The sequence below is a fragment of the Bombina bombina genome, chromosome 1 (genome assembly GCF_027579735.1).
Source record: "Bombina bombina isolate aBomBom1 chromosome 1, aBomBom1.pri, whole genome shotgun sequence".
NCBI lineage: Eukaryota > Metazoa > Chordata > Amphibia > Anura > Bombinatoridae > Bombina > Bombina bombina.
The window spans coordinates 750868407-750882436 of record NC_069499.1 but is presented as its reverse complement, the minus strand read 5'-3'; the positions used below and the strand labels follow the sequence as shown (position 1 = coordinate 750882436).

The following is a 14030-nucleotide window of genomic DNA, read 5'->3' as shown; positions in this document are numbered from 1 at the left end:
AATGCAACTCTCGATACCAGAGTTGCTTACGGACGCGGCCAGCCTCAAAAACGTGCTCGTGCACGATTCTCCCATAGGAAACAATGGGGCTGTTTGAGCTGAAAAAAAACCTAACACCTGCAAAAAAGCAGCGTTCAGCTCCTAACGCAGCCCCATTGTTTCCTATGGGGAAACACTTCCTACGTCTGCACCTAACACTCTAACATGTACCCCGAGTCTAAACACCCCTACCCTTACACTTATTAACCCCTAATCTGCCGCCCCCGCTATCGCTGACCCCTGCATTATATTATTAACCCCTAATCTTCCGCTCCGTAAACCGCCGCAACTTACATTATCCCTATGTACCCCTAATCTGCTGCCCCTAACACCGCCGACCCCTATATTATATTTATTAACCCCTAACCTGCCCCCCACAACGTCGCCGCCAGCTACTTACAATAATTAACCCCTAATCTGCCGAGCGGACCTGAGCGCTACTATAATAAAGTTATTAACCCCTAATCCGCCTCACTAACCCTATCATAAATAGTATTAACCCCTAATCTGCCCTCCCTAACATCGCCGACACCTAACTTCAATTATTAACCCCTAATCTGACCACCGGAGCTCATCGCTACTATAATAAATGGATTAACCCCTAAAGCTAAGTCTAACCCTAACACTAACACCCCCCTAACTTAAATATAATTTAAATCTAACGAAATTAATTAACTCTTATTAAATAAATTATTCCTATTTAAAGCTAAATACTTACCTGTAAAATACATCCTAATATAGCTACAATATAAATTATAATTATATTGTAGCTATTTTAGGATTAATATTTATTTTACAGGCAACTTGGTAATTATTTTAACCAGGTACAATAGCTATTAAATAGTTAAGAACTATTTAATAGCTACCTAGTTAAAAAAATAACAAAATTACCTGTAAAATAAATCCTAACCTAAGTTATAATTAAACCTAACACTACCCTATCAATAAATTAATTAAATAAAATACCTACAATTACCTACAATTAACCTAACACTACACTATCAATAAATAAATTAAATACAATTGCTACAAATAACTACAATTACATAAACTAACTAAAGTAAAAAAAATAAAAAATAACTAAGTTACAAAAAATAAAAAAATATTTACCAACATAAGAAAAATATTACAACAATTTTAAACTAATTACACCTACTCTAAGCCCCCTAATAAAATAACAAAGACCCCCAAAATAACAAAATGCCCTACCCTATTCTAAATTAATAGAGTTAAAAGCTCTTTTACCTTACCAGCCCTGAACAGGGCCCTTTGCGGGGCATGCCCCAAGAAAATCAGCTCTTTTGCCTGTAAAAAAAAACATACAATACCCCCCCCCAACATTACAACCCACCACCCACATACCCCTAATCTAACCCAAACCCCCCTTAAATAAACCTAACACTAAGCCCCTGAAGATCTTCCTACCTTGTCTTCACCATCCAGGTATCACCGATCCGTCCTGGCATCCGGTGCTGAAGAGGTCCAGAAGAGGCTCCAAAGTCTTCCTCCTATCCGGCAAGAAGAGGACATCCGGACCGGCAAACATCTTCTCCAAGCGGCATCTTCGATCTTCTTCCATCCGGTGCGGAGCGGGTCCATCTTGAATCAGCCGACGCGGATCCATCCTCTTCTTCCGGCGTCTCCCGACGAATGACGGTTCCTTTAAGGGACGTCATCCAAGATGGCGTCCCTCGAATTCCGATTGGCTGATAGGATTCTATCAGCCAATCGGAATTAAGGTAGGAATATTCTGATTGGCTGATGGAATCAGCCAATCAGAATCAAGTTCAATCCTATTGGCTGATCCAATCAGATTGAGCTCGCATTCTATTGGCTGATCGGAACAGCCAATAGAATGCGAGCTCAATCTGATTGGATCAGCCAATCGGATTGAACTTGATTCTGATTGGCTGATTCCATCAGCCAATCAGAATATTCCTACCTTAATTCCGATTGGCTGATAGAATCCTATCAGCCAATCGGAATTCGAGGGACGCCATCTTGGATGACGTCCCTTAAAGGAACCGTCATTCGTCGGGATACACCGGAAGAAGAGGATGGATCCGTGTCGGCTGATTCAAGATGGACCCGCTCCGCACCGGATGGAAGAAGATCGAAGATGCCGCTTGGAGAAGATGTTTGCCGGTCCGGATGTCCTCTTCTTGCCGGATAGGAGGAAGACTTTGGAGCCTCTTCTGGACCTCTTCAGCACCGGATGCCAGGACGGATCGGTGATACCTGGATGGTGAAGACAAGGTAGGAAGATCTTCAGGGGCTTAGTGTTAGGTTTATTTAAGGGGGGTTTGGGTTAGATTAGGGGTATGTGGGTGGTGGGTTGTAAAGTTGGGGGGGGGTATTGTATGTTTTTTTTTACAGGCAAAAGAGCTGATTTTCTTGGGGCATGCCCCGCAAAGGGCCCTGTTCAGGGCTGGTAAGGTAAAAGCTTTTAACTCTATTAATTTAGAATAGGGTAGGGCATTTTGTTATTTTGGGGGTCTTTGTTATTTTATTAGGGGGCTTAGAGTAGGTGTAATTAGTTTAAAATTGTTGTAATATTTTTCTTATGTTTGTAAATATTTTTTTATTTTTTGTAACTTAGTTATTTTTTATTTTTTGTACTTTAGTTAGTTTATGTAATTGTAGTTATTTGTAGCAATTGTATTTAATTTATTTATTGATAGTGTAGTGTTAGGTTAATTGTAGGTAATTGTAGGTATTTTATTTAATTAATTTATTGATAGGGTAGTGTTAAGTTTAATTATAACTTAGGTTAGGATTTATTTTACAGGTAATTTTGTTATTATTTTAACTAGGTAACTATTAAATAGTTCTTAACTATTTAATAGCTATTGTACCTGGTTAAAATAATTACAAAGTTGCCTGTAAAATAAATATTAATCCTAAAATAGCTACAATATAATTATAATTTATATTGTAGCTATATTAGGATGTATTTTACAGGTAAGTATTTATCTTTAAATAGGAATAATTTATTTAATAAGAGTTAATTAATTTCGTTAGATTTAAATTATATTTAAGTTAGGGGGGTGTTAGGGCTAGGGTTAGACTTAGCTTTAGGGGTTAATCCATTTATTATAGTAGCGATGAGCTCCGGTCGTCAGATTAGGGGTTAATAATTGAAGTTAGGTGTCGGCGATGTTAGGGAGGGCAGATTAAGGGTTAATACTATTTATGATAGGGTTAGTGAGACGGATTAGGGGTTAATAACTTTATTATAGTAGCGCTCAGGTCCGCTCGGCAGATTAGGGGTTAATAAGTGTAGGCAGGTGTCGGCGACGTTGAGGGGGGCAGATTAGGGGTTAATAAATATAATATAGGGGTCGGCGGTGTTAGGGGCAGCAGATTAGGGGTACATAAGGATAACGTAGGGGGCGGCGCTTTGCGGTCGGCAGATTAGGGGTTAATTATTGTAAGTAGCTGGCGGCGACGTTGTGGGGGGCAGGTTAGGGGTTAATAAATATAATATAGGGGTCGGCGGTGTTAGGGGCAGCAGATTAGGGGTACATAAGTATAACGTAGGTGGCGGTCGGCAGATTAGGGGTTAAAAAAATTAATCGAGTGGCGGCGATGTGGGGGGACCTCGGTTTAGGGGTACATAGGTAGTTTATGGGTGTTAGTGTACTTTAGGGTACAGTAGTTAAGAGCTTTATGAACCGGCGTTAGCCCAGAAAGCTCTTAACTCCTGCTTTTTTCCTGCGGCTGGAGTTTTGTCGTTAGATGTCTAACGCTCACTTCAGAAACGACTCTAAATACCGGAGTTAGAAAGATCCCATTGAAAAGATAGGATACGCAATTGACGTAAGGGGATCTGCGGTATGGAAAAGTTGCGGCTGAAAAGTGAGCGTTAGACCCTTTAATCACTGACTCCAAATACCGGCGGTAGCCTAAAACCAGCGTTAGGAGCCTCTAACGCTGGTTTTCACGGCTACCGCCGAACTCTAAATCTAGGCCTAAGACTGTTAAACCTTTTGACTTTCTCGTGAAAGAATATAATTTGAAAAGATCACAATTTTTTGCTTACCTACAAGTGCGACACTATATCGATACTAATAAAATGACAGATTCCAGCCCAAATAAGCTGAGAAATATAGATTCAATTATCAATATATATCGGTCTGGGAAACACTCAATCTCCTTTTTATATAAAATTATTATATCCGCAGAAGCTTAGTGTGTTTTTTTTTTCTCTTTCTTTGTTGTCTCGTTGATTTACGATTAATGGTTTATGTTTGTAGTGTATATCCTATAATGCATTACCCAACTAGGCCCAATTTGGATATTCTTAGTTATTACGACTCACTACTTATAAGCTATTTTTGTAACCTACTATTCTTAATCTAAGAAAGCCATTATTTGATTAGTTGGGATATGTTAGTTTTAGTTTTGTTATATGTCCTCATTTCTGGAAAAAAAAAGGTCTAAGTACCAGCAAAGCAGATTACAATATTCTTTACGACAGGCCTCTTTTTGTCTTTTCTCCTTTTTTGCTATCTAGTAACTCAGGACATGCTGTTTGTAATTAATGTAGCTGTGATACCTGTCTGTATAATATTCTGCCTGAACAGTTAGATATTATTTTGCCCTGCAAAGCAAACAAATATCCTTGACTTGTGTTCTTTATTATTTTAATTGCTTAAACCTGTGCTGAAGACCTTAATAAAAAAAGAATTAAAAAGTTAGTAGGCACAAACCCAAACATCACAAGCCAACAATTGTTAAGCAGAAAAATGGAATGAAAACTTTAATACCTCTCTTTAAGCCAATGTAGAAATTAAGAACATGGCTAAATTAAAAGAGAGTAAAACTACTTTCTAGAAACATGTTTGTTATGTTGACTCATCTCATCAACACTAAAAAATGTTCCATAGCATTGTACTGTGAGGAGCAATAGCTTAATACTTCTGCTTAAAAGGCTTACTAGTTTTTCCACTCCACACCCACTTGACACATAAATTGTCTAGCGGTCACATTTAATTGTTGTTGGCAGAAATGACATCACACTTGTTTCAGACAAGAATCCTGCTCCTCTAATTCAAATACAGTTTAAACTTTAGTAAAAGGAACTATGGATCAGGGCAAACTTAAGAAGTTATTCATAGGTGTAGTAGCTACTGGTCGTGCAGCTGCTTCAGGTGGCCTGGTAGGATACGGATGTAGTTGCAAGTAAAGATGAAAAAGACCTTGGTGGTAGCCAGAAGATTAATATCAGGTCAGGAGCCGTAATGTCTTCTTTTAGACCAACTCATGTTAGCATCCCAGAAATTCCAGCAGAACAAATATATATCAGTGTTCTACCCAGGACCTATTTAATGGGCACACCACTGGCTGATTTTACTGCCCACCTGGGTAATAGTTAAGCCAATATTAAGCTATAATTAGCTAAAAAATAAAATAAAGTTTGTTACAGAAATTATCAAATCAATTTATGTTAAATTATGGAATTTATTTATTTGTGCTTCGGACAGCTTAAAAAGGGACATGAAATAATTTTCTTTCACGATTCAGACAGAGCATGCAATGTTAAACAACTTTCCAATTTACTTCTTTTAATCAATTTGCTTTACTCTTGATATCCTTTGTTGAGGATAACTAGGTAGGCTTAGGAACTGGTAGCCAGCTGCTGATTGGTGGCTGCAAATATATTCACCTTGTCATTGACTTACTGAGGTGTTCACCTAGATCCTAGTAGTGCATTGCCGTTCTTTCAATAAAGGATACCAAGAAAATGAAGCAAAGTTGATAATAGAAATAAATGGAAAAGTTGTTTAAAAATTGTATGCTCTTTCTGAATCATGAAAGAAAAATAATGTTGTTTCATTTATCAAACAAAGGTGCTAAGTTCACCCCTGTCTGTGCCTCAGCAGCTCGCTAAAGTCAAAGCTTCCGGCCACCCCCATGGCACAGCGCTCTTTTAACAATGAGGTGAAGTTTCCACCTCTAAACCTCAAACGCTGTCAGATGACAAGCAAGGCTATTGGTTTAGAGGTGGAAACGTCACCTCATTGAAGAGTGCTGTGCTGTGGGGACAGCCAGAGCCCCTGACTTTAGTGAGCTTCTAAGGCACAGAAAGTTTTTTTTTTAATAAATGAAACATTTTTAATGACGGTAAATCCTAGCGTTTTTTAAACGCTTGGATGTACCATAACTTAAATTAACATTTATAAATAACAGAAGCTGTTATAATATTGCAAAGTAATACACTGCTCCCAATCAGCTACTTCATAATGCTACCTGGCTGGCAACATTTTCTGTTGAGAACATGAGCCAGGTAAAGATACATTATACTTTTCAATTGTTTGTACCGCATATAAACATATTAACAGTAAAAATATTTAGTGTCAGTCATGAAGAGGGTTGAGCATAAATTGATTTAATGAACAATTTTTTAAAAAACGTTTTTTATTGTTTTACTAGAGGTACAAATCTGGAAATCCAAAATCCACTTATTCTGAAATCTAAACTTTTTAATCAATATTAAAAAAAAAAAAAAAAGTCTCAATCTTCTCTGACTGTTGGAAATAAAAAAAATGCAACTAGTCAATCTTTATTTAAAACAACAAATATAAATTTTCTGATTACAGTACTGTACTATCTGAGGGTATTATGTATACAAATGTATTAAAAACTATATAAAATTACCTTTATGTTGCATGTATAAGCCGTATTATGACATGTAAATATTGCCTAAATGATGATTTTGTAATTTACATTCCCCTTTCAAAAACTTTCCCATTTTAAAGATGCAAATATTTTAAAATCCAAACCTTTTCCGGTCCCAAACAATTAAAAGGTTTTCTACCTGTATAAATATTCAGCATATAGGTCATTGTTGTTTATTAATTATCTGTCCAACAACTGTGCTTCAACCCACTTCATGACCAACAACATAAAATGATGAAAAGGCTTTTTTCTAAGAAACACAAAACATCTCATTTCAACAAAATGTTCTTAATAGATTTTAACCGGGTTCATTTTTGACCAGTAGTTACGGTTTCCATCTGACCTGCTCAGTATTCTAGAGGCTGATTGCAGATATTTATTTTATTTCTACAGTTACTCTATAACATCTTACCTGTTAAAATTATTCTTTTTGAAAATTGGTTTCAACTAAAAATGTTTTTTTTTTTTTTAATACTCAACCATTACCAGATCCCTCCCCATATAGGAGTGCGCCAACTACATTCAGACTGGGCATTTGCAGTAAAGTTGCAGCAATAACAGCATTGGTGTTACTTGTATTTACAGAACCATACATAATCAGAGTACAAAATGAAGCTCCCAACTAGATAGTGAATAGCTTATGTGGAGTGCCCGTATGCAAAAAAAGAAAATCCCATTAATCACATGACATTTATAATGAACAAGGAAATGAGAATGAAAGGTTCACGACTGCAATTTAAAAAAAAAAAAAATCTTTACAGTTTACTTCTATTGTCAAATGTATGTCTCTTTGTAAGCGTTGAAACTTACTGTAGTTTCCTTTCACAAAAGAATACCAAGAAAGGCTCTGGGCATGTGCCATGAGCACTGTATGTGTTGTAGCATTGTTACAAACACTGTTTCCATATAGTGCTGAAAATATTCTCTCATGGAAAAGTAATAAGCTTCAAGGGCCATTATAATAAAAAAAGTTACATGTTCTAATTTGTTAGAGTGTGCAATTTTAAGACTAGCGACCATGCACATGGGTTAAACACATGGTAGAAGTACCACTCAGGAGCCACAGAGCATAGCAAGCACTGCTGTTCCCGAGCGGCAACTGCAACTGATCCAATCCGTAGCCACTAGTTATACAGCTAGGTCATAAGACTAGCACTGCTAATTGGATCATCAGCAGTTTTAGCTTGGGACCCACAGTGCTCTTAGGCTCCAGAGCAGTACTTCTACTATGTGTTTAACACATTTGCACAGGTTAAACACAGAGGTGCAGGGCCAATTTTCTTTAAATGGAATGCTCTAAAAAATTACAGCATGTAACTTTTTAACTGCAATGGCTGTTTCAATAAAGGATACCAAGAAGTATATTTGATCAAATAAAAAAAAAAAAAAAAGTTTAAAATCATGAGTTTTGGCTTCCATGTCCCTTCATAACAAGACAAGCACATAGTGAATACGAAAAAACTACCATGGCTGGTGGTTAAAAGGTTGATGAAATTGCCTATTTTCTAAATAAAAAGATGAATATGTATATGTTTAGATACACATATTTATTTTATCATAACGTTTTTTAGAGGGTTTCTCTAAAAATATGTTATAGCAAGTTTCATGTAGAAGAATCTTAAAGGGACAGTCAAGTACAAAAAACTTTCATGATTTTAATAGAGAATGTAATTTTAAACAACTTTTCAATTTACTTTTATCACCAATTTTGCTTTGTTCTCTTTGTATTCTTAGTTGAAAGCTAAAACTAGGAGGTTCATATGCTAATTTCTTAGACCTTGAAGACTGCCTCTAATCTAAATGCATTTTCACCACTAGAGAGCATTAGTTCATGAGTTTCATATAGATAACATTGAGCTCATGCACATGAAGTTACCCAGGAGTGAGCACTGATTGGCTAAAATGGATGTCTGTCAAAAGAACTGAAATAAGGGGGCAGTTTGCAGAGGCTTAGATACAAGGTAATCACAGAGGTAAAAAGTGTATTTCTATCACAGTGTTGGTTATGCAAAACTGGGGAATGAGTAATAAAGGGATTATCTTTCTTTTTAAACAACAAAAATTCTGGTGTTGACTGTCCCTTTAAAAGTTATGAGCAGTAGAATAAGCTAAAGGTGTCACTCTCTCCAGTGTAGAGACATTTCAACGTATTACAGAAACAAACCCCTGACAAGAACACTATTTAAATCCATTTACCGAAATGTTTTCTTACTATCAGCAACAACACGCTCATAGTTAACAGTAATACAAGCATTTTCTACTGCATAATAATATACTATTTAAAGCATTCGTATTATGTTAATCGTTAATAAATTGTGTACTAGCTATACACATAAACCCTTTATAACAACAAGTGTCTAACTTATGCATTGAGATTTAAGCCATATATTTTGGCTACCAATTAGTTAACAGGCAACTGGTGGTCTGTAGTTACGGGTTTCGATCAGTTCAATAACGGTACTGATTAAGGAAAGTCTGAAATATATAGGAGAATATCAATCTACAAAGGAACACCCCCAGCCCTCGGGGACCACACTCACCTGTTCAGCTCCCACATACAACAACAACTACCGCACTCGTCTACCAGTAGAAGCTGCCCGGATCTGACACTTCCGGGTCCTAGCCCATGTGACCTGTATTACCATCAAGAAGATTGTGCTGACGTTACGTTTCGCATGAAACTCCCGTTGGCGGCAGCCATGTTAGCTACTGGCACAGGTTAAGAAGTTGTTTTTTTTTTACTTATGTTTGTAAGATCGTTGACATGGCTTTTATTATATTAACGTAATAGCTTTTATTATATTAACGCAATAATAATACGTTCTATATAGAATAGACAATCATTTATAAACACCTTGTTGTAGCAACCCGGTGTTGGCTTTATATACTCTCTATGAAAGAGAAGTGTTTTGTAGTCGTTTTATTTATCGGTTGAACTTGAGTCACAAAATGAAACTTTCAGTGTGACAAGTGACTGTTCTCAAAAATGGATTAGTAAAGTCACACAATGGAAATAATATATTCCAGATCCCCATCTGTATAACCCAAGATTAGTTTAATAGTTTTACAATTTGATAATATTTTTTAAAATCATATTAAAAAGTAAATAAAGTTTCAATGTTTTACACAATTTTATTATAACACTGTTGTTTGCATTGCATATAACTACGTGTTAAACCCCTGTAAAAAAAAGTCTCTCAGCTCCAGAGCAGCAATGCACAACTGGGTGCTAGCTGAGCACATCTGATGAGCTAACGACAAGCAGTGCTCTGTAAAAATACCAGACATAGGCCCATATTTATCAAGCTCCGTACGGAGCTTGTGGGCCCGTGTTTCTGGCGAGTCTTCAGCTTTGCCAGAAACACAAGTTTTGAAGCAGCAGTCTAAAGACCGCTGCTCCATAACCCTGTCCGCCTGCTCTGAGCAAGCGGACAGGAATCGCCAGAAATCAACCCGATCGAGTACGATCGGGTTGATTGACACCTCCCTGCTGGCGGCCGATTGGCCGCGAGTCAGCAGGGGGCGGCGTTGCACCAGCAGCTCTTATGAGCTGCTGGTGCAATGTTAAATGCGGAGAGCGTATTGCTCTCCGCATTTAGCAAGGTCTTGCAGACCTGATCCGCACTTTCGGATCAGGTCCGCAAGACCTTTGATAAATAGAGGTAATATAGGTGGCTGAGCACTGGTTAGGGTTGCCAGCTGTCCCATAGTTGCCAACAGTCCCTGATTTCAAGGGACAGTCCCTGGATTTTATTGTATGTCCCTACATTTTTTTTGTCCGTGGAAATGTCCCTGAAAATCTCCTTTGCACAACATTTGTTGTTTGCATATATATATATACATACACACACACACATACATATATACAGATAGATAGATGATAAATAGATATAGTGTATTATTTAAATATAATTCATTCCTAATGCATACCCCCCCAACTGTCCCGATTTTCGCGGGACAGTCCCGATTTTAGGGGTCTGTCCCCCTGTCCTGGATTGCTAGCCATCTGTCCCGATTTGCCCCATGCATTAACCCCTTAATGACAACTGACGTACCAGGTACGTCATGCATTAACAAGCAGTTAATGACAATAGACGTACCTGGTACGTCAGTTGTCTAACAGAGTGCTGGAAGCGATCACAAATGCTTCCAGCAGCTCTGAGGGTATTGCAGTGATGCCTCAATATTGAGGCATCCTGCAATACCACTTTACAAGCCCCCGATGCAGAGAGAGCCACTCTGTGGCCCTCTCTGCACCGGTAGCGATAGTGCCGGGTGTGAGGGTGCGCGTGCACGATGCGCGCGCGTGCACGTGCACCCATTAGCCACACTGACAATGAATGAGGGCAGAAAGGGGAAAAAAAGGGATTTAAAAAAAAAATATATATAAAAGGATCTGGGAGGGGGTGGGGGTATTGTAGGGGGCTGCTACACTACAGAAATAGTTTTTTAAGTAAAAATAAAATAAAAATACTTTTTGGGGGGTTTTTGGGGCCAAACTGGGTACTGGCAGACAGCTGCCAGTACCCAAGATGGTGGTAATTAGGTAGGGGAGAGTGTTAGAGAGCTGGAGGGGGGATCAGGGAGGTTGGGGCTAAGGCAGGGGTCCATCACAGCTAAAATACTTTATTATTTTTATTTAAAAAAAAAAAAAAAACCTCTTTTATTTAGTACTGGCAGACTTTCTGCCAGTACTTAAGATGGCGGGAACTATTGTGGGGTGGGGGAGGGAAGAGAGCTGTTTGGGAGGGATCAGGGGGTGGGATGTGTCAGGTGGGAGGCTGATCTCTAAAATTAACCCTGCAAGCTCCCTACAAGCTACCTAATTTAACCCCTTCACTGCTGGGCATAATTAACGTGTGGTGCGCAGCAGCATTTAGCGGCCTTCTAATTACCAAAAAGCAACCCAAAAGCCATATAAGTCTGCTATTTCTGAAAAAAGGGGATCCCAGAGAAGCATTTACAACCATTTGTGCCATAATTGCAGAAGCTGTTTGTAAATAATTTCAGTGGGAAACCTAAAGTTTGTGACAAATTTTGTGAAAAAGTGAACTTTTTTTTTTTTTGATCGCATTTGGCGGTGAAATGGTGGCATGAAATATACCAAAATGGGCCTAGATCAATACTTTGGGTTGTCTTCTAAAAAAAAATATATACATGTCAATGGATATTCAGAGATTCCTGAAAGATATTAGTGTTCTAATATAACTAGCGCTAATTTTGAAAAAAAGTGGTTTGGAAATAGCGAAGTGCTACTTGTATTTATTGCCCCATAAATTGCAAAAAAAGCAAAGAACATGTAAACATTAGGTATTTCTAAACTCAGGATAAAATTTAGAAACTATTTAGCATGGGTGTTTTTTGGTGATTGTAGATGTGTAACATATTTTGGGGGTCAAAGTTAGAAAAAGTGTGTTTTTTTCCATTTTTTCCTCATATTTTATTATTTTTGTTTTAGTAAATTATAAGACATGATGAAAATAATGGTATCTTTAGAAAGTCCATTTAATGGAGAGAAAAACGGTATATAATATGTGTGGGTACAGTAAATGAGTAAGAGGGAAATTACAGCTAAACACAAACACTGCAGAAATGTAAAAATAGCCATTGTCATTAAGGGTAAGAAAATTGAAAAATGGTCCGGTCATTAAGGGGTTAAAAAAAAAAATATTTTTAAATTCTATTGGGTCCATACTCAGAAGCAGCTGGCTTTGCTCTCACAGGGTTAGATACCTGTTAGATTCCCAGTGGAAAAGGAATGGTGTGTGGGTTAAGCAGGAGTAAGAAGGCTGTATACACTCTGACGACGGGTAATGGTGACCTCTCTAGCCTACCTCTGGTAATGATGATGATGTCTAACCCCTGGTGATAATACTAGCATGCCTTCAGTTTTATACAATGAGCAGTGCTAATACCAGGGTAACAAACAGTGGCAGCTGCAGACTGCCAGCTAATGTGCTTGCCAACCCCAGGACCCCATACAAAGAATTACAGATACCCATATATGATGTATTGTGTGTGTCTATCTGTATCCATAACTGTGTGTGTGTATCTGTATGTATAAGTTTATGCTATGTAGTGTGTGTGTGTCTGCATGTATAAGTGTATGCTATGTAATGTGTGTAAGTTTATGCTATGTAGTGTGTGTGTGTATGTATAAGTGTATACTATGTAGTGTGTGTGTGCATGTATAAGTGTATACTATGTAGTGTGTGTGTATCTGCATGTATAAGTGTATGCTATGTAGTGTGTGTGTGTATGTATAAGTGTATACTATGTAGTGTGTGTGTGCATGTATAAGTGTATACTATGTAGTGTGTGTGTGCATGTATAAATGTATACTATGTAGTGTGTGTGTATCTGCATGTATAAGTGTATGCTATGTAGTGTGTGTGTGTATGTACAGGGAGTGCAGAATTATTAGGCAAGTTGTATTTTTGAGGATTAATTTTATTATTGAACAACAACCATGTTCTCAATGAACCCAAAAAACTCATTAATATCAAAGCTGAATATTTTTGGAAGTAGTTTTTAGTTTGTTTTTAGTTTTAGCTATTTTAGGGGGATATCTGTGTGTGCAGGTGACTATTACTGTGCATAATTATTAGGCAACTTAACAAAAAACAAATATATACCCATTTCAATTATTTATTTTTACCAGTGAAACCAATATAACATCTCAACATTCACAAATATACATTTCTGACATTCAAAAACAAAACAAAAACAAATCAGTGACCAATATAGCCACCTTTCTTTGCAAGGACACTCAAAAGCCTGCCATCCATGGATTCTGTCAGTGTTTTGATCTGTTCACCATCAACATTGCGTGCAGCAGCAACCACAGCCTCCCAGACACTGTTCAGAGAGGTGTACTGTTTTCCCTCCTTGTAAATCTCACATTTGATGATGGACCACAGGTTCTCAATGGGGTTCAGATCAGGTGAACAAGGAGGCCATGTCATTAGATTTTCTTCTTTTATACCCTTTCTTGCCAGCCACGCTGTGGAGTACTTGGACGCGTGTGATGGAGCATTGTCCTGCATGAAAATCATGTTTTTCTTGAAGGATGCAGACTTCTTCCTGTACCACTGCTTGTAGAAGGTGTCTTTCAGAAACTGGCAGTAGGACTGGGAGTTGAGCTTGACTCAACCCGAAAAGGCCCCACAAGCTCATCTTTGATGATACCAGCCCAAACCAGTACTCCACCTCCACCTTGCTGGCGTCTGAGTCGGACTGGAGCTCTCTGCCCTTTACCAATCCAGCCACGGGCCCATCCATCTGGCCCATCAAGACTCACTTTCATTTCA

General features: G+C 38.0%; 1 protein-coding gene across 1 annotated transcript in view; it reads right to left on the bottom strand.

Annotated features, from left to right (window-relative positions):
* The window catches only part of LOC128645940 (C1GALT1-specific chaperone 1-like), a 41004-nt gene extending 31660 nt beyond the window's left edge, over positions 1 to 9344 (bottom strand). Inside the window, 1 exon segment of the mRNA XM_053699283.1 lies at positions 9261 to 9344. The gene's annotated coding sequence lies outside the window, so the exon portion shown is untranslated.
* Between the last annotated feature and the right edge of the window lie 4686 nt (positions 9345 to 14030).